The following is an 18,574-nucleotide window of genomic DNA, read 5'->3' on the forward strand; positions in this document are numbered from 1 at the left end:
TAGCTTCTCTCTTTTATATCTCAAAAGAGATTGACTTAAAACAAAACCTAAACCTTATTGATTGAGTCTTGCCTCATTTACATAAGTGGCATTAATCCCGCCTCATTAATATCTTAGCAGTAAGATGTATAACACATAGGAAAATTGCATCAGATGACAAAATGGTGGACAGTCACACAGTACTGGGAATCATGGACTAGCCAAGTTGAAACACATTTTTTGGGGGATCACAATTCAATCCACAACACTGGGCTACACTGGTAATAAATCCTGATGCCACAATGGCCAACCCTGTTTCTGGAGTCTTTGCCCTGAATGAGGTAGCTCATGAGCCCAGAAAAGCCAATGAGGCAATGATAAGGGAGGAATCAAGGTATTCATCTTGAATCAAGCCAGGAGTGAATTTTTCTGTAAAAGCTAAAATCCTACCTAAGAAGATCTGTACAACTACCCCTGTGACCAAAAATTGGGTACCTGTTAAAATGGAATTCTGACACAAGAGTCTTATACAAATAGATCCTGGCCTTCCTTGGTGTTTTCCAGTTTGGAAAGGGTGGAGGGAGAGGCACTGGAGGAGAGGTGTTGGGCAATTATGGAGCAACATTGCCATCAAGTGGAATTGTTTTGAGCTTGGTGTGGAGACTCTAGCTGTATCTCGTTGAGAACGTCTCTGACGTGAGGAAGGGTGAGTTGGTGGTACTCAATGGATTCTGGGGCTTGACAGGGCCACCCCCTTGGGTGGGTGTGAAAGTCTCAGGGCCAGGCTCCCCTACAAAGGAGCCCCAAACTCCCACACTTTCCTGGCTTCGGGAGCCATGGGAGCGTGGCCATGGTGGCCACCTTGTTTGGGAGAAGTGAGAAATAGTGGTATTCTTCCCTAACTCTGAATGCAAAAGGAAAATGTCCCAAAGGAAAAAAAATGTCTCCAGAAATTTGGCAACGGGAACATCTGAAATGAATGATCCTGGAAAATCTCCACCTTGGTATCAACAAGTTAAATCCATTTCACTACATGAAGATGAAAAGTGAAAAGGACCTGGCTTCTTCCTGAGTGTTTACATATTCAGCCAACCCATCAGCATACATCCTTTCAAAAATCTAAGATTTCTAGCAGGCCCCTAAAGAAACTGTGTAGTCACAGTCTCCATTTCTACAGAAAATACTCAACCCCAAAGATTTTCACTTTGCGCATACAAACAATATCAAATGGCATTACTAGTCTATTGATTGTTACTGACGATGAGACAGGGCAACTAATGCACTGTCTTCAGACCTGCTATGGGCACTAATCATGATTCCCGATGACACAATGGCCTACTCTCTCTTGGGGACCAGACTCCTGAGTCCTTGCTATGGATGAGGTAGCTCATGAGTCCAGAAAAGGCAAATAGCCAATGATAAGAAAAGAAATCAAGGTACTCATCCCTAATTAAACCAAGAGTCAGTTTCCCCTGAAAGATAAAATCATACCCAAGAAGACTTATACATCTACATGTGTGCACAAAAATCTGGGTATGTATATATATGTGTGTGTATATATATATATACATATATATATACATACATACATGTATATATATATATAAATATAAATAAATAATCTACCCTGGGTGGTGCAAAGAGTTTGATGATGATGTGTGCTGTCGCGTTGATTCCAACACACTGGGACCCTATATGACGGTACAATTGCCTAGGCTGTAATCTTCATGGGAGCAGATTGCCAGGTGTTTTATCCCTTGGAGTAGCTGATGGGTTTCAACTACAGACCTTTCAAATAGCAGCCAGGCACTTATCCACTGTGCCACCAGGGCTCCTTTGATCATTGCTAGGAGCATAAATTAGAGCACCCCTCATACCCAGACAGAGAAGTACACAAGCTCCTCCCTTCTCTAACCAATATCCCATGAAAATGCGCATTGTTTTCATTGGAGTCCATGTTCTGTGTTTAGGGTCCTAATCATTGTGTAAACCCTCTTGAAGGCTGACCCATGTACATGGAAAAATTAAATGTTTCTGCTATAAGAAGGGTTGGGACATGGAGTGGAAGGGAATTGAACAGGCTCCAATGTAATGGATGTTTTCCTTGAATCGAGTGAGGCTGAATGTACAATGGCACCTCCGTGGAAGTCAAAGAAAACAAAACTGTGTAGGTATTTGTGTGTGTGTGTGAGAGAGAGAATGTGAGTGTGTGATTCACCAAAAAGTTCATGTAGAGTTTTACAGTATAGACTGTAAAACAGATGGAGTTCGCAGAGGACATCTGCTTATGTGGTGCCATGGGGATTTCCTTCTGACCTATGGACCTACAAACTGGGACAGAAAATGGGGAATGACTACCTGGGTTCCCTGAAGGTGGTCAAGGGCATCAACCTGTTTTCTGATCCACCATAACCACTGTTACGTATTCCTGATCCCACAATGGTCTACTCTCTCTCTGGGGTCTGGCTGCTGACCCTTTGCCCTGGATGAGGTAGTTCATGAATCCAGAAAAGCCAATGAGGAAATCAAGGTATTTATCCCAACTCAAGCCACAAGTCAATTTCCTGTGAAAGCAAAAATCCTATCCAAAAAGACCTGTGTATCTACACATGTGAACAAAAATCTGGGTACCTATTAACATGGAATTCTGATTTAGAAGTTTTATAGAAATATGTGTGGCAGTAGATAAAGATGAACATGCATTTATATACATATACTAATACCGATATTCATGTATACACACCAGTCCCTGAGTGTTGCAAATGATTCGCAGTCAAGTACTAAACTAAAGGCTGGTTGTTCAGATCCACTCAATGACACCACAAAACACCACAAAACCTGGCAATCTGATTCCGTAAAGATTACAGCTGTGGAATCCCTGTGGATCAGTACTACTCTGTAACACTTGGGGTCGTCATGAGTTGGATTATATTTGATGGCAAAGGGGTTTATTTGTTTTTTTATAAATACATACATAGCAAACAAAGAGCCAGAAAGGAAAACACTTCCCCCATCACCCCAGTGTGGTAACACTATTTGGAAGGCCTAGATGGTTCTGGGCTTTCCTTGGCTTTTTTTAGTCAGGAAAAGGCGGAGGGAGAGGCCTTGGGGAACAAGTGGCAGGCTCTTGTGCAGCAACATTAACATCAAGCAGGAAATTTTACAGCATGGTCTCCAGCTGCTCTAGCTGTGTTTCCTAGATACGGCTTATGATAATAGGATGAGTGGGTTGGGGGTACTCAAAGGACTCCGGCCTGACTAGACAACCTCCACTTGCTGTTGTTGTTAGGTGTCATTGAGTCCTTTCCAACTCATAGTGACCCTATGTACCACAGAACAAAACACTGCCTGGTCTTGTGCCATCGTCACATTGTTACGCTTGAGCCCATTGTTGCAACCACTGTGTCCATCCATCTCATTGAGGGTCTTCCTCTTTTTCGCTGACTCTCTATTTTACCAAGCATGATGTCCTTCTCCAGGGACTGATCCCTCCGGACAACATGTCCAAAGTATGTAAGACGCAGTCTCGCCATCGTTGCTTTTAAGGAGCATTTTGGTTGTACTTCTTCCAAGACAGATTTATTAATTCTTTTGGCAGTCGATGGTATATTCAACATTCTTTGCCAACACCACAATTCAAGGGCTCAATTCTTCAGTCTTCCTTATTAATTGTCCAGCTTTCGCGTGCATATGACTCTATTGAAAATACCATGGCTTGGGTAAGGCTCACCTTAGTCTTCAAGGTGACATCCTTGCTTTTCAACACTTTAAAGAGGTCCTTTGTCTCATACAATATTTGTCTTTTTTGTGATTGACTTACTTCACTCAGAATAATGCACAATTGGGGTCTTCTTCCAAATCAGATTTCACAGGAGCTGGTTTTCTAAGTAGAAACCCTGGTGGTGTAGTGGTTAAGAACTAGGGCTGCTAACCAAAAGGTTGGTAGTTCAAATCCACCAGGCGCACCTTGGAAACCCTATGGGGCAGTTCTACTTTGACCTGTAGGGTCCCAACGAGTCAGAATCGACTGGATGGCAGCAGGTCTTTTTTTGGTTTGGGTTCTGTAAGATCCAATTCATGGAAACACCCCGAGGAACAGGTGAAATTCATATCACTATTTATTCTGACATTGTTATTATATTCTTATAGCTGATCTAGTAGAATTAAAAAAAAGAAAGCAACAAATCTCAGTTTTTCAGCCCAGTGGATAATATCTGCTTTGCCTGCGGGGAGTGTACACCACCACCTTTCACCATCACTGTGGCAAACCAAAATGGAGTCCTGGCTGGGGTGTCATCGTCAGGAAGGAAGGAAAACTAATGCTTCCCTAACGAGAAAAGGGATAGGGAGACTTAGCACAAGATGTGGGAGCTGGAGCCCCCAAAATGGACAAGATGGTGAGGTGCTAGGCTTTAGAGAGGCTGGACAATAGTTGGCGTTTTTTTTTTTTTGATAGCAAAGGGCGGAGGGCGAGCTGCTCGGTGGAATGCGCGCATGTATTTCTTGTGCAATACTGCCATCAAGCGGAAATTGTTTTCGAAGCTCACAAACCCGCCACTGTTGCTTCCTGGGGAGGCCTGGCTTTAGAAGAAGTCAGGATCCTACCTATAAACAAACACACGGTCCTACGTGCCAAAGCTCCTGTGAGTCACTGGGCAAGTGTAGCCCGAGGTGGAGGTCTGCTCAGAGAAACTACAGACACTGGGGTCAGGACAAGGCACAGAGCCGTAGTGCCAGGCAGGTCACGCATAGGAAGCCGAGGCTAGGGCTTTAGTGGCCGCCATGTATGGGCGGGACTAGCACAAACCACTCCAGTGGAGTGTCAGCCCATTTTTTTTCCTGTCCTTGAGACATTTAGAGTAGGAATGGAACACACTTCCAGTTTCTCCCCAACATAGCTGCTACTGAGGCAAACCCCACCCCAAGGTTTTCCAAGAGCTTGATAGCCATGTCAGTCTGGGCTTTTTTGCGTGGGCATCTGGGAAGTCTGGCCAAGCCGCTTTCATTACCCGCTCTGAAGGTGGCCCGGTAAGTCCCAGGTGTCATCAGAGTGCCCTCACATACCCTTGATCATATCACAGGGCTTTTCCACAAATATGCACCAAAAAATCTACTTCGTGAAAGCAATAGGAGGAGGATAGGAAATGTGTGGAAACCCTGGTGGCATAGTGGTTAAGTGCTATGGCTGCTAACCAATAGGTCAGTGGTTCACATCCACCAGGCACTCCTTCTAAACTCTATGGGGCAGTTCTACTCTGTCCTATAGGGTAGCTGTGAGTCAGAATCGACTTGATGGCAACAGGTTTGGTTTTTGGTTATGGAATGGGCAGCCAGTTGCCTCCATGACCAATTACCTCCTTTGCCATGACACCAGAACTGGATGATGTCCAGCTACCATTACTGAACCTTCTGATGAAAGATTCTATAGAAGAATCCTGATGAAAAGGGTGGAAATGTAGAACAGAATTTCAAATTTTTGCAGAATCCAGTATTTCTGGAGCCATGGAGGCTGGATGAGCCCTGGAAACCATTGCCCTAGAGATAATCTTTAAAGCTTGAACCAAAACTCTCCCCTGAAGTCTTCTTAAAACTGAACAATAGTTTAGTTGAACTAGTAAAGAATGTCTGGCTTGACCATTGGGTTCTTTTAAGATCTATCTATATGTGATCAAATTGATAATAGCAATTGGAAAGATAGTGAACTTAGGGGCTAGTAAGTTTATGTTAATCAGGGAGGAACAACTTGGAAAAGAAGGGTGGGAATGGTTGCACAACTTAAATAATGTAATCAGTGTCACTAAATAGTACATTTAGAAACTGTTGAATTTGTGTATGTTCTGCTATGTATATTCTCAATGACCACAAAAACTACAATGAAATAAGTTATTTTTTTAAAAATCCATGTTGCTGTGGAGTAGATTTTGACTTATGGCATCCCTGTATGTTACAAATTAGAACTGCTCCACAGGGTTTTCTTGGATATAATCTTTGTGGAATCAGATGGCCAGGTTTTTTTTTCAGGGAAGACACTGGGTAGGTCCGAACCACCAACATTTACGTTAGAAGCCAAGCACAAACTGCACAATAAAGACAAGATATACACATAATGAATATCTGTATGAGTACATGTATACATGATTCTTTATTGCTACGTCTATTTCTATTAGACTCCTAAGTAAGAATTCCATCTTAACAAGTACCCAGATATTTGTTCATACCTTTAGGTACATAGGTCTTGGGTAGGATTTTAGCTTTCACAGGAAATTGACTTGTGGCTTTGAGTCAGGATAAGCACGTTGTTTTTTTTTTTTTTCTGTTATCATTGCCTCATTGGCTTTTCTGGACCCTTGAGCTACCTCATCCAGGCCATGGACTCAAGAGAAAAGCCCCAGAGAGCAGAAGCCATGTCTTCTGACATAACGTTTATTAGAAAATGTACCTATACACACATTATCATAAGGTAGTACATTGCCTCAAAGCATGTTATTAAAGAAAGGAAGAGACAGAGAAGGAAAAGTTCAGAGAAGAGAGATGGGAGGTGCGGTGTGAATGGAAGGAAGGAGAGAAGGAAAAATAGAGGAAAGCGTGGTAGGAAGGAAGGATATCCTAAGCCTAGTGTCAAAGGAGAAGCCCAGGATAAATAACTTGTTCCCCACCCACCTACACCCAGGGAAACACTAAACAGTGGTGAGAAAGGAAATTAAAAGTATCCAGCAGTATATCTCTTTGCACAATTGTGCAAAGGCCAGGATGTGTATTTTGTGAAAGCAGCAAAAATCAAGAGTGTATTCCTCTTGCTGTCTTCTGGGGAAAGTGAAAATGTGAAATGCAAACATGAGTGTGTATTTACTTTCATGTACATTAAACACCAAAAGTATACAAAAGGAAAAATTAAATGTTTCCCACTATAAAGTGAGTTCTTGGAAGGGAGAGGAACATGCTTGGAAGTGGACCTAGTACAATGGTAAATGCCTGTTTTCTTTTTTTTTTTAATTAATTTTTATTAAGCTTCAAGTGAACATTTAGCATTCCAATCAGTCTGTCACATGTAGGTTTACTTACATCTTACTCCCTTTTCCCACTTGCTGTCCCCCTATTGAGTCAGCCCTTTCAGTCTCTCGTTTCGTGCCAATTTTGCCATCTTCCCTCTCTATCTTCCCATCCCCCCTCCAGTCAAGAGCTGCCAACACACTCTCCAGTGTCCACCTGATTTAATTAGCTCACTCTTCATCAGCATCTCTCTCCCCGCCGCTGACCAGTCCTTTTCATGCCTGATGAGTTGTCTTCGGGGATGGTTCCCGTCCTGTGCCATCAGAAGTTCTGGGGAGCATTGTCTCTGGGATTCCTCTAGTCGCAGTCATACCACCAGGTATGGTCCTTTCATGAGAATTTGGGGTCTGCATCCCACTGATCTCCTGCTCCCTCAGGAGTTGTCTGCTGTGCTCCCCAACAGGGCAGACATCAATTGTGGCCGGGCACCAACTAGTTCCTCTGGTCTCAGGATAATGCAGGTCTCCGGTTCATGTGGCCCTCTCTGTCTCCTGGGTTCTTAGTTGTCGTGTGACCTTGGTGTTCTTCTTTGCCTTTGCTCCAGGTGGGTTGAGACCAATTGATGTATCTTAGATGGCCGCTTGTTGGCTTTTAGGACCCCAGGTGCCACAATTCAAAGTGGGATGCAGAATGTTTTCATAATAGAATTGTTTTGCCCATTGACTTAGAAGTCCCCTCAAACCATGTTCCCCAGACCCCAGCCCCTGCTCCACTGACCTTTGAAGCTTTCATTTTATCCCGGAAACCTCTTTGCTTTTAGTCCAGTCCAATTAGGCTGACCTTCCTTGTATTGAGTGTTGGCCTGTTTTCTTTGAATGGGATGAGGTTCTATCCACGGTGGCATCTACCCCCCCCCAAAAAAAAAACTTTTTGCAGTTAAAGACAAAAACAAAATCCTTGGTGTGTATGTGAGTGTATGCTTGTATATGTGGGGTTTTGAGCATGTTACTCAGCCAAAACTTCATGTAGAGCTTTACAGGACAGTATGTAGAACAAATTGCCCTCTAGGAGGTTGCCTGTCTGTGTGGCAACATTTGGCTCTCCTTCTGACCCATGGACCTCCAACCTGGGGCGACAAATGGGTAATAATTACCTAGGTCGCCTGAAGGTGAACCAGGTCACCACCCTCACTGTCTTCTGACCTGCCATGGGCACTAGTAAATGGATCCTGCTGCCACAATGCCCTACTCTCTGTGGTCCCTGATTCCTGAGTCCTTGCCCTATTTGAGGTACCTCAATGAATCCAACAAAGCCAATGAGACAATGATAAGAGAGAAATGAAGATATTCCTCTTTACTTAAGCAAGAAGTAAAAGTTAAAATCCTACTCAAGAAGAAGGCTTACAGGTGTGAACAAAAATCTGGGCATCTATTAACATGGAATTCTGACTTAGGGTTCTTCCAGAAATAGATGTAGGAATATATAAAGATAAGTATGCATGTATACATGTATTCATACTGATATTCATGTTTATATACATATCTGGAGCCCTGGTGGCACAGTGGCTAAGCCTTTGCTGCTAATTGAAAGGTTTGCAGTTCTAATCCACCAGCTGCTTCCTGGAGACCTATGGGGCAGTACTACTCTGTCCTATAGGGTCCCTGTGAGTAGGGAACAACTTGATGGCAACAGGTTGCTTTTCTTTTCTTATTTTTACTATCTAAAAACAGCCAGAAAGAAACAAAAAGCACTTACTTCCCTCCAATGCAGCAAACCCCACTTGGAAGCTTCCAAGGCTTCTGGGCCTTGTCTGGCTTTTTTCGTCAGGAAAGGGTGGAGGGAGAGGCAAGGAGGATAGGGTAGCTGGCGTTTGTGATTCAACAGTGCCATCAAGTGGGTGATTTTTGATCATGGTCTCACACCCCTCTAGGTGTAAGTTGTGAATAACGCCTGTGGTAACACGAAGGGTAGGTTGAGAGGGACTGAGGATCCTGGGGCCCACTGTACCACACACAGACCTAGTGTGAAAGCCACAGAACCAGGCTTCCGGACCAATAAACCCTATACTGTCAGGCCTGCCAGTATTCTGGGAGCTGGGGGGGGGGGGGGGGGGGGCGTGGCTTCATTGGCCGCCATTTTAGGGAGAAATGAGAAACATGCTGTTTCTTGCTAACAATGAATTCTAAAGGAAAATGTCCTCGGGGGAAAAAAAATGTGTTTCTGTGTGTGTGTGAATTTGGCTACGTGAAGACATGAAACAAACAGTACCAAAAAATTTCTACCTCAGATTGACAAGTTAAATCCATTTCTCTACGTGTGCTTGACAAAGGAAAAGGAGCTGACTTCTTCCTGAGTCTTTTCATGTTCAGCAGACCCATCAGCATGCATTTCAAAAGTCAAAGATTTGTGTCAGGCTCCTGAAGAAACTGTGTCCACTTTCTCCCTTTCTACAGAATATCCTGAACCCAATAGGCTTCACTTTGTGCCTGCAGATGTCTAGTGACATTACTAGTCTAAGAAAACCCAAAACCCACTGCCGTCTAGTCGATTGCAACTCATAGCTACCTACACGACAGAGTAGAACTGCCCCATAGGGTTTCCAAGGAGCGCCTGGTGGATTCCAACTGCCGACCTTCTGGTTAGCAGACATAGCACTTAACCACTATGCAACCCGGGTTCAAGCCCCACGTTGGTTGCCAAAAGAAAGAGAAAAGGGATACAGAGAAAAAAAGAATTACTAGTCTAGTGATGTTAAATAGAGCACCCTCCATACCCAGGAGAGAAGTGTACAAGCATCTCTCTCCTCTAGTCAGTCTCCCATGAAAGTGTGTGTGGTTGTCATTTGACTCCGTGGTCCTTGTTTAGGATTTAGATCACCACGTAACCCTATTGAAAGCATACAGGGAAAATGAAATATGTTTCCCACTATAAGAACGCTTGGCTGAAGGAGTGGAAGGTAGAGGAACAGGCTTGGAAGTGGTCCTAGTACAATGGTAATGGGTGTTTTCTTCGAATGGGGTGAGGCTGTATCCATAGTGACAAATCCATGATAGTCAAACACTACCATAACAAAACCCTCTGTGTGTGTGTGTGTCTGGGACAATCAGTGTTTAATGCAGTGATACCTTCATGTAGAACTTTACGGAGGGACTATAAAACACACGGCCCTGGTGGAGGCTGCCTGCCTGTATGGCATCATTGGGGTCTTCTTCTGACCCATGGACCTTCACTTGGAGTACCAAATGGGCAATAACTACATGGGTCCCCTGAAGGTGAGCCAAGGCATCAATCTTACTGTCTTCTGACATGATTATACTTGCCATACATAAAATATTTTCAGGGCAGAGACCTTCATATTTCACAGGAGCTGGTTCTGTAAGATCCAATTCATTACATACCCCAAATGATATTTGTATAATTTCCAAGAGAAGAACAGTGCAAATTCATACCACAATTTATTTGAAACTTATTGTTATACTTATAGCTGATCTTGTAGTATTAAGGGAAAAAAACAACAGATCTCTATTTTTTTAGCAGAGAAGATAATATTCCAGTTGGTGTAACTGAGTGTACATGGCCACCTTTTACCATCACTCTGCAAACTGAAATGGAGTCCTGGGTGTCTGGGCATCTCTGTGCTGGGGAAACTGGAGCAGAAAGAAAGACAGGAGAGGGAACGCTGCTCATTTCTAGGTGGTGGACTAACGGGTAAGTGCTGTTTCTTTCGATTTGTTCTCTATTCGAAACCAAGTTGCACAGGATGGTTAATTTTATTAAAGAACTTCAGCAGTTTCTGGTATTTGAACAAACATCAGAAAGGAGAGTTTTCTAACATTGACTCATATAGCATAATAACATTGAGAGATTAAGTGGCTTTCCACCATGGTAGAAAAAGATTTTGAGAGACAGCCTGACACATTAGAAATGCCTGGCACAGCAGAGAGAGGATCTGTGTCCACCTCAGGGCAGAGGTACAGGGAATGAGAGGTCAGTGTCCTGCAGTGCAGGGGAGAGAGGAAAGCCATTGGAGGCCAGAGCCCAGGAGGCCATCTGCCTGAGAGAGGGCCATTTGGTTGCCCTCCCTGTCTACTGGAAGGAGAAGTCTCAGCCTCCAATGGGGAGAGACTGTGGGGGACCCCTTGAAGACAACCAGGTTGAAGACCTTTGCCTTCTTCTCTGAATTGACCCTTTCCTACCTATTCCTCCCATTGTTTCCTGATCCCTCTTGGGTTGAGTATACTGGGCTGTGGCCCTCAGCTGGGCCAGTAATGAAGTGCTTATAAACTCTTGCTGGAATATTATGGGGGCTAAAAGGGGTTGGGAGGGGCATATGGGGCAGAATGACACAAATATTTCTGCACTTTCTGTCTGTTCATAAACCAATCTGAAAATGTGATGATGAGGCTTGATTCCTGTCTGCTATGTGCGGCACATAACTAAACCTTAGTTAAAGAAGACCTTCAAATGATAAAGCCACAAAGGTGTGTCCTGAGGCATGGTACCACTGGAGGATGTCCTGCCCGTGACTCATGCTGCGGACCACCGAGTTGAACAGAAGCTTCCAGAATGCTTCCAGGTAGGAAATAGGTTCACCTACAGAATGTCAATAATGGGAATTGCCTAGAGGTCTCATGGGGGATCCAAATGCCAGGAAACCATGGTGCCATGAGTTGATCTTTAGAGGGTAAGTGGCTTCCCACCTGGGAATCTGTACATATTCAGATTCAGCCCAGTCCACAGTGCTGGCAGTCTGAATGCCAGTTTCCTCCTTCACTGTCAGCTAAGATTGTATCCCCCAAGCACCTGTTCTGATGGAGCTACTACAGGATGTGCTCCACCAAAACCAGGGAGGAGTATGAGAAGGATCACTAATAAGTGGGTTTGAGGGAGGTTAGAGGGCTCCCCAGGAAGTGACACATCTGATGCAGGTGAATGTAAGGCAGGGGTTAGAGCAACCCAGGAGGATGGTAAAGGGAGGCCCAGGATAATATCTGCGCGGCTGACCTGGAGTGAAACCAGTCCGGATCACGGCAAGAGGACTGGCCTCTCCAGGAGGCATGTCTCCCAAAAGAACATGAAAGCGTTAGATTACTTGTAGTGTTTGAACATCTCTGGAAAACCTTGTCACTGTTAATGGCAACTCCCTGGGACTCTCAGTGGTCACCACACAGAGAACAAAATGAGGGCACAAGGAAGTAGACAAAGAAAGAAGGAAAACACTACAAAATCAAGACCATGTTGAACTCCAGGGACAAGGTGTTGAATAAGATCAGCACTAGGCTCTCCTTTCAGTGGGGTGTATGAGGTCATCCAAATCCTATGCTGAGAGTGCTGTTTACCCCACACAAGTGCACACTTCCGTGGGGTTTGGAGGCCACTGGAGTTCACACCTCTTTCATCTGGGTGATGGCACCAGATGGTGTCTGTATGTGCAGTGTGGGAACTTAGCTGACTGGGCATGTTCTGTATTAATGGAGCCTGTGGCTGTACAATTTCTTTAGGAACCTGGTAGAAATCTGATTTCTGAAAAGATGCATGCTGATAGGTCGGCTGAACATGGAAACAATCAGGAACTAATCAGGTCCTTCTTGATTTTTCTTCTACAGGTACACAAATGGATTTAACTTGTAGATCCTGAGAAGGAAATTTTCTGCTATCACTCGTTTTACGTCTTCACCTTGCCAAATTTCCAGATACGTTGTTTTTCCTTGAGGACATTTTCTTACGGCAGTCACAGGGAGGAATGTCACATTTCCCATTTCTCCCAAACATGGCAGCCACAGATCCAGGCTTCCATGGCTCCCTGAGCCACGCAGGCCTGGCAGCCTGGGGTTCCTTTGTTGGGGAACCTGGCCCTGTGGCTTTCACAACTGCTCTACCGGTTGACCGGTCACACCCAGAGTCATCTGAGTGCCCCCGCTTCCTCATATCACAGGCCTTACAAGATGAAGGAGCCCTGGTAGTGCAATGGTTAAGTGCTAGGCTGCTAACCAACACATTAGCCATTTGATTCCACCTAGTATTTATGCAATGGAAAGTCCTGGCAACCTGCTTCTACAAAGATTATAGCCGAGAAAACCCTATGGGGTAGTTTTACTCTATCACATGGGGTAGCTGTGACTCAGAATCGACTCAAAGGCTTGCAACAACAGCAATATATGGCCCACTCTCTCTCTGGGACAAGGCTCCTGAGTCCAGAAGAGCCGAGGATCCAATGGTAAAAGAAATCAAGGTACTCATCCCTACTCAAACCAACTGTCGGTTTCCTGTGAAAGCTAAAATCCTATCCAGGAAGACTTAGACATCTACATGTGCAAACAAAAATCTGGGTAAATGTGAACATGGAACTCTGACATAGAGATCTTATAGAAATAAATAGCTGTAGCAATAGATAAACATGCATGTATTCATATGTTCACACTGATATTGATATGTATATAAATACATCCCCTGGGTGATACATAGAGGTTGATGATGATGTGTGCTGTCGTGTTGATTCCAACTAATAGGCACCCTATATGGCAGAGAAGAACTGCCCCATAGGGTTTCTTAGGCTGTAATCTTCATGGGAGCAGATAGCCAAGTGTTTCATCCCTTGGAGCAGCTGGTGGGTTTCAACCACTGTCCTTTCAATTAGCAGCGGAGGACTTAACCATTGCGCAGCCAGGGCTCCTTTAATCATTACTAGTAGCATAAACTAGAGCGCCCGTCATACCCAGAGAGAGAAAGAAGTACACAAGCTTCTCTCCCCTTTAACTAATCTCCCTTGAAAGTGTGCAGTTTGTACTGGAGTCTGTGTTCTGTGTTTAGGGTTTTGATCACCTTGTAAACTCTGTCAAAAGCTGAGGTAAACACAAGGAAAAGTTAATTCTGTGTCCACTATAAGAAGGGTTGGGACAAGGGGTAGAAAGGAGAGGAACAGGCTTGGAAGTGGTCCTAGTACAATCGTAATGCATGTTTTCTTTGAATGGGATGGGGCTGTGTTCACACTGGCACCTCCATGGAACTCAAAGACACACATAAATGGTGTGTGTATATATTTGTGCTTCTGTGTGTGTGTGAGGATGTGAGTGTATGATTCACCAACACCTTAATATAGAGGTTTACAGTAGAGACTGTAATACAAATGGACTTCACGGAGGACACCTGTTCGTATGGTGCCATGGGGTTTCCTTCTGACCCATGGACCTGCAAACTGGGGCAGTAAATGGGGAATGACTACCTGGGTTCCCTGAAGGTAAGCAAGGACATCAACCTGTCTACTGACCCACCATAACCACTGTTATATATTCCTGATGCAACAATGGCCTGCCCTCTCTCTGTGGTCTGGCTGCTGACCCTTTGCCCTGGATGAGGTAGTTCATGAATCCAGAAAAGCCAGTGAGGCAATGATAAGAGGAAATCAAGGTATTTATCCCAACTCAAGCCACGAGTCAGTTTTCCTATGAAAGCTAAAATCTTACCCAAGAAGACCCGTATATCTATACAAGTGAACAAAAATCTGGGTATCTGTTAACATAGAATTCTGATTCAGAAGTCTTATAGAAATACGTGTAGCAATAAAGATGAACATGCATTTATACAGATATTCATATATATATATAAGTGCCTGAGTGTTGCAAATGATTTGTAGTCAGCTACCAAACTATAGGGTCGCTATGAGTTGGATTCGACTCGACGGCACTGGGTGTTTGTTTTTGTTTTACAAAACTAATGGCTGGTTGTTCAAATCCACCCAATGACACCACAAAACAACGTACTGGCAGTGTGATTCGGTAAAGATTACAGGCAAGAAAACACTATAGATCAGTATAGCTCTGTAACACATGGGATCACCGTGAGTTGGAATATATTTGATGGTAAAAGGATTTATTGGTTTTTTTATAAATACATACAAATCAAGCAAAGGGCCAGAAAGGAAAACACTTCCCCCACCACCCCAGTGCTGTAACCCTACCTGGAAGGCCTAGATGGGTCTGGGCTTTCCTTTTTTTTTTTTTTCTAGTCAGGAAAGGGCAGAGGGAGAGGCCATGGGGAAAAATGGAATGCTTTTGTGGAGCAACATTGCCATCAAGTGGATGCTTTTACAGCATGGTCTCGAGACACCCTAGCTCTTTTTGATAAGACGATCCTGGATTAGGGGGACTCAAAAGACTCTGAGGCCTGACTGGACAACCTCCACAGTGGGCATGATAGCCAGAACCATCCTCCCCTACAAACAAATCCCACACTACCAGGCCTGCCTGGCTCAGAAATCTGTAGGGGCATGCCCTAGGTGGCCGCCATGTTTGAGGGAAATGAAAAATATGATATTCTTCCCTAACTCTGAATACCAAGAAAAATGTCTTCATGGAAATAGTTCGACGTGGTGCAGACCTGAGAGAAACGATACCAGGAAACCTCCATCGGGGATAAAACCAAAAACCCACTGCCGTCCAGTCGATTCCAACTCATAAGGACCCTAAAGGACGGTAGAACTGCCTCAAAGAGTTTCCAAGTATTCTAACTGCTGACCTTTTGGTTAGTAGTTGTAGCTCTTAACCACTTCGCCACCAGCGAGAAGGACCTGGTTTCTTCCTGGCTGTGTTTCTGTGTTCACTCAACCTATCAGCATGCATCCTTTCAAAAGTCAAAGATTTCTACCTGTCTCCTAAAGATGGTATGTAGCCATAGTCTCCATTTCTAAAGCACATGGCCAAACCACTAGGTTTCCACTTTGCCCATACAGACAACATCTAGTGACATTACTAGTCTAGGTATCATTACTACTGAGGTGAAACTAGAGCAGAGGTGAAACAAGAACACCCTCCATACCCAGAGAAGCACACAGGCTTCTCTCCCATGTAGCCATGCTCCCATGGAAGTTCAAACTATTGGCATTGGAGTCCATGATCCGTGTTTAGGGTTTAGATCAGCTTGTAAACCCTACTGAAAGCTGAGATATACACAGGGAAAAATACATTTTCCACTAAATGGTGAGTTGGGAGAAGGGATGGGAGGGAGAAGAACAGGTTTGGTAGTGGTTCTAGAACAGCGGTAATGGATATTTTCTTTAAATGGGTTGAGGCTTATCCACAATGGTATCTCCATGGCAGGCAAAGACAAACAAAACTCTGGGTGTGCATTCTTGTGTGTGTATATAAACGTATATGGGGGCTATGAGTGTGTAATACAGCCAAAGCTTTATGTAGGGCTTTACAGTAAAAAGTGTGGAACAAATAGCCTGCTAATTGTAAAACAAATTGCCCTAAAGGAGGTCGCTTGCCTGTGGAGCACAATTGGAGTCCACTTCCAAATCATTTTTCACAGGAGCTGTTTTTGTAAGGAGCCTTGGTGGCGATGTGGTTAAGAATTAGGGCTGCTAACCAAAAGGTCAGCAGTTCTAACCAAAAGGTCAGCAGTTCTAACCAAAAGGTCAGCAGTTCAAATGCACCACTTGCTTCTTGGAAACCCTATGGGGCAGTTCTACTCTGTCCTGTAGGGTCCCTATGAGTAGGGATTGAGTTGAGGGAAATGGGTTTGGTTACTGTTTTTTAAGATTCAATTCATAAACACTCTCAGGAACAGGTGAAATTTATATCACAATTTATTCTGACATTGTTATATTCTCATAGCTGATGTAATAGCATTAAAAAAATATATATATATATATATAACAAATCTCTATTTTTCAGCCAAGCAGATAGCATCCATGTTGACTGGGGGGAGGGGAGTGTACAACGCCACCTTTCATTGTCACTCTGACAAACCAAAATGGAGTCCTCCTGAGGAAAGAAGGAAAACTAATGCTTCCCTACAGAGAAGAGAGCTAGCGAGACTCAGCACAAGATATGGGAGCTGAAGCCACAAAAATGGACAAGATGGTGAGGCGGTATGCTTTAGGGAGGCTGGACATTTGTTGGCGGGTTTTTTTTTTTTTCATAGGAAAGGGAGGAGGGTGATCCTGGGTGCAGAGTGTGCAGCTATTTCTTGTACTATACTGCCATCAAGCGGAAACTGTTTCCAAAGGCCATAGACCCACCACTGTTGCTTTCTGGGAGAACCTGGCATTAGAGGAAGTCAGGATCCCAGTTATAACTAATCACAGGGTCCTGCTTGTCCAGAGCTCCATGAGTTCTGGAGCAAGTGTAGCCCAAGGTGGAGGCCTGCCCAAGAACCTAAGGAGACTGGGGTCAGGACAAGGCCTAGAGCCATGGTGCCAGGCAGGTCACACATAGGAAGCCGAGGCTAGGGCTTTAGTGGCCGCCATGTCTGGGCGGAACTAACACAAGCCACTCCAATGCAGCTTCAGTTCATTTTTTTCTGTCCTTGAGGGTATGTTCAGTTACCATTTAGAGCTGGAATGGAATACACATTTCCAGTTTCTCCCAAACATAACTGCATCTCCCTCCTGCACCCCAGGGCACTGTAACCTTGGTGGGGGTGGCAGTCTTTGCTGCTTTTTCTGGGAGTTGACTATGCGGCTTTCATAACAGCTTTGAAGGTGCCCAATAAGTCTCAGGTGTCACCTGCATGTCCCAAACACACCCTTATTCATATCATAGGCCTTGTCCACAAGATACACACACACACACAAAAAAAATCCACCTGATCAAAAAGGGGGAAATGTAGATCAGAATTTCACATTTTTCAAAATCCAGAATTTCTGGAGCCATGAAGGCTGGATGAATCCCCGAAATTGTTGCCCTGAGATCATCTTTAAACCTTAAATCTCAAACCAAAAATATGCCCTGAAATCTCCTTAAAACCAAACAATAGTTCAGTTGAACTAGTAAAGAATGTGCGCCTTGACCATTGGGCTCTTTTAAGATCTGCCTATGTCTTAGTCATCTAGTGCTGCTGTAAGAGAAATACCACAAGTGGATAGCTTTAACAAAGAGAAGTTTATTCTCTCATAGTCTAGTAGGTTACAAGTCCTAATTCAGGCTGTAACCTCCAGGGGACTGCCTTCTCTGTCAGCTCTGGAGGAAGTTTCTTTATCATCAATCTTCCCTTGGTCGAGGTGCTCCTCAGGTGCGGGGACCCCAGGTCCAAAGGATGTGCTGTGCTCCTGATGCTGCTTTCTTGGTGGTATGAGGTTTCTCTGCTCCCTTCTCTCTTTTATATCTAAAGAGATTGCCTCAAGAGACAGTCCAATCTTGTAGGCTGAGTCCTGCCTCACTAACACAACTGCTGCTCATCCTCCCTCATTAACATCATGGAGGCAGGGTTTACAACATATAAGAAAATCACGCAATACCGGGAATCATGGCCCAGCCAAATTGATAACATAGATCTTTGGGGGGACATAATTCAATCCATGACAACCTATATGGGATCAAATTGACAACAGCAATTAGAAAGATTAGATAGTGAATTTAGAGGACAGTAAGTTTATGTTAATTGGGGAGGAACAGACAAGGAGGGTGGGAATGGTTGCACAACTTAAAGAATGTAATCAGTATCACTGAGTTGTATATTTAGAAACTGTTGAATTGGTGTATGTTCTGCTATGTGTTCTCAACAAGAAAAAGTAAAATAAAATTATTTTTAAAAAATCCGCATTGCTGTGAAATAGATTGACTCATGGCATCCCCATATGTTGCAGATGAGCACAGCCCCACAG

The 18,574-nt window shown here is 44.0% G+C and overlaps 1 long non-coding RNA gene across 1 annotated transcript in view; it reads left to right on the forward strand.

The window, feature by feature from the left end:
• Window positions 1-18,574, forward strand: part of LOC104846308 (uncharacterized) — a 97,309-nt gene that overhangs the window by 46,414 nt on the left and 32,321 nt on the right. Inside the window, exons 5-7 of the long non-coding RNA XR_010319838.1 lie at window positions 10,504-11,545; window positions 12,576-15,628; window positions 16,644-16,832. This is a non-coding gene — a long non-coding RNA (uncharacterized LOC104846308). The remainder of the gene's footprint in view (window positions 1-10,503; window positions 11,546-12,575; window positions 15,629-16,643; window positions 16,833-18,574) is intronic.

The sequence above is a fragment of the Loxodonta africana genome, chromosome X, assembly GCF_030014295.1.
Source record: "Loxodonta africana isolate mLoxAfr1 chromosome X, mLoxAfr1.hap2, whole genome shotgun sequence".
Lineage (NCBI taxonomy): Eukaryota > Metazoa > Chordata > Mammalia > Proboscidea > Elephantidae > Loxodonta > Loxodonta africana.